At 43.2% G+C, this 3,149-nt stretch overlaps 1 long non-coding RNA gene across 1 annotated transcript in view; it reads left to right on the top strand.

The window, feature by feature from the left end:
- Nucleotides 1-1,847, top strand: part of LOC102385457 — a 2,906-nt gene extending 1,059 nt beyond the window's left edge. Inside the window, exons 2-3 of the long non-coding RNA XR_001358658.1 lie at nucleotides 802-906; nucleotides 1,702-1,847. This is a non-coding gene — a long non-coding RNA (uncharacterized LOC102385457). The remainder of the gene's footprint in view (nucleotides 1-801; nucleotides 907-1,701) is intronic.
- Nucleotides 1,848-3,149: the final 1,302 nt, after the last annotated feature.

Here is a 3,149-nt window from a genome sequence, read left to right as displayed (position 1 = left end):
GGCTGACTAAGGTGGCGCCAGTCACCCATGATGGCAGGTGAGACAAGAGGGTGCTCTTGGGGCAGAGCTGGCATAGTCGCAGAGCTGCCAGGGGCATCACAGCCACCCATGGTGACCCTGACCCAAGACAATTCTTCATTAAGAAGGTTCAGTGGAACATCTGAATTTTCTTGATTCCCTTTAAGTTTTAGTTTCAGATATCAACATTGTATGATTGGACTGATTGCATTCATTGGTCATCTCTTCTTAGCAACAAACAGTGATTAAAATATTCATTTTGGTTCAAATAGCCTTTTTTGGCACCCTTTGTTGTACAGTCTATGAGGTGTCCCTGGCACCTCTGCGGACTCTGTAGATGTCACCTGCAAAATCTGAGAGAGAATTTTAGGATAATGACTCAAGTGCCATAAGGGTTTTTTAATAATATATTTAGATAAGAACAATGATAAAATAACAACATCACCCTCTTTAATGGGTATTTTAGTCTTAATAATTTGATCATTTTTTCCCCAAAGAGTCATCCCTCTTTTTATATATACGTTCTTGTATGAATCTTGAATCCAATCTTAACATGGTTTTCAGTGTACTCCTGTGCAATATGTTTTTGTCTTGCTTTTGTACTGTATATGGCTAATGGATAGATTATATAGCAGCTGTTCATGCTTTTTTTTTCTTTTCTAGAATTTGCCTTTTTATTCATAGTCTTTCTTACTTCCCTTTCACAAGATACTTATTCACTCTAGATTTGAACTATAAATGCTCAATATTTACATCTACATTTTAAAATTTAATATTTTGTAGAATCTGTTGGGAACACATTTGATGCATCTTATCTATTCAGGCCCAAAGTACCAAGAAAAATGTCCGACACCACTGTGGATGTAAACCGGACTGCTGTCTTGCATGGTAATCTTTTCATAAAAGTGTATCACAGAGTTTGTTTTCTGGTCTCAAGTACTGTAGGTGCAACTGAAACATTAATCATTCCTTACCATCTATGAAAATTATTTGGGGATAATTTAGTTTATCATGGTGTCTTAATTAATCTCACAAAGAAGTTGACAATTGTTTTACCCACTTACCCTTTTATATTTTGATATACAATGATACAGTATTCTATAGGGTTTTTATTGATTTGATCAGTGCATAATTAGGAAACTTTTATGCTTTGCATTTAGTTATTTCATCTGGGTGTAATATACAGGAAGAGAAACTAGCTCCTTCAGAGTGGGACCTTAAGCAATGCAAGGAACCAGTATATCAAACATATCATGAAAGACTGGTTCTTTGTTTGAAGATCCACACTTGGTGAAGACATATATGTAAAAGTGTATGGGATCAAGATAACAAAAAATACTACAGTGATAAATGGACCTGCTTCTGCTTTTACCTGATTTGATTTATATGGCATATGTATGAGATGTCAAATTTGTGGAATTTGTAGGAACATGCACTCTTTAGAAGTGTTAAGTTGGCAAAAAAACTCAAAATGGCTTCTACAGGAAGAGTCACAAGGACAATGTCTAATAACTTGAATGGGGCAGATTTTTAAATTTGGGAATTTCTAAACAGTTCCCTGCCCTTATGTATGCATGCACACTATATAACCCCTTTAGCTCCAAATAGATAGACTACGAACATTGCCAAGCAACATGATATTGGGTCTGGAGAAGACTTCAGCTAATTGCTCTTGTAAATCAGCAGGGAATTGTCCAATTGGAGTACAGGATTGTCAAGAGTAAGGAGTCTAAAGGATTACTGCACTTCTCTCATATCACCCCATATCCTTGGAACAGGCCTCCTCTTCACCTGCCTTCTCTTCCTTCAAATCTGTCTCTACTGCATACTTCACGGTAATGTCAAATCTTTCCTGCGCTCATTTCCTCAGTAACCTGATTGTTGGTTGCTTTACTCTCTAACCTTCTGCATTGCATGAATCTGAATGAGACTGTAAATTGTTTGAGTCGGGACCTCCCTCTTGATGCCTTCTAACCTACCACATGCATTTGCACATACTTAACAAACAGCTACATATTGTTAAGAAGAAACAACCAAAAAAAAAAAAAGCTACTAACTGCTAACACTTCAACTAATGTTTACACATACTTAACAAACAATGACATATGGAAGTGGTGGCTACAGTTGTATCCCTCTTAAACAGGAAAGCTTGTTAAACTAGAGGAACAACACCAGGGCCAGGGTGGGAAAGATTTCTTTTTTCAATGTTGCCTTTCAACCTTGATTGCTACGGGTTTCTCCATCGTACTCAATCGCACCTATTTGATCTAATCAAGTGCACTCATCATCCCTGTAGTAGGGGAAGGGTATTTATTACCACTAACACCTTGTTAACATCTCCCCAAAGTACTAAGGTGGTCCTTTTCACCTAGTCCCTGAACTGGTAGCTCTCAACCTTTTTAGACTCGAGGCATCCCTCTAAAAATGCCAGCCCTTAAGTTGTCACTCTTTTTTGTATTTGTTTTTTTGATACAGAAACACAACAGAGCAATTCTTGCGTTGCCAATAAGTCTGGGGACAAGAGGTCAGAAAGGAAGTCCCGGGACTGAAAAACAATTTGAAGCCTCCGCGTTGATCCCATGAACCCTGTTCGCAGACCCAACAGTGCTAATGCTGCGTGGCCCCTCGCCAAGCATCTCGGGGGACCGGCATAGCTGTGCCACCCGTCCCGGAGGCCCAAGGCATAGTGTGATGAGCCTCCCGGCTGGGTTTGTGCTGCCCTGCGAGCAACGCGGGCAGGGGCCAGCCTGAGGGAGGACGTTAGTTGTCCCTGTTCATCTGGCAGGGCAGAGACCTCCTTCATAGACTGCGAAGCACTGAGCTGTGGGGAACCCAACTTCCTTTCATCAGGGGCGGTGCAAATGGCCCCTGTTGAGTGGTGCCCGACTCTGGAAGACATTTGAAGACGGCCCGAGCCCGGGGCGCCCTCCAGGAGCGTCCTGGCCGGGGGGAGGGCGGCGCGGGTTGGGCCCCTGCTGCCCCCGGGGGGGGCCCGGGGTGTTGCCCCGTCGCGTGGGCCTCGCCGGCCACCGTCCCTCCGCTTCAGGTGAAGCGCGTATCCCTCCGCCGCGGCCCCCACCCCTCGCTGGGCTCGGACGCCCCAGTGCCCGGATGGAAACTGTGAAGGGCGC

Source organism: Alligator sinensis, unplaced genomic scaffold (assembly GCF_000455745.1).
Source record: "Alligator sinensis unplaced genomic scaffold, ASM45574v1 scaffold472_1, whole genome shotgun sequence".
Lineage (NCBI taxonomy): Eukaryota > Metazoa > Chordata > Crocodylia > Alligatoridae > Alligator > Alligator sinensis.
Note: the sequence above shows the minus strand (reverse complement) of the source record. Positions and strands in the feature narration are given on the sequence as shown.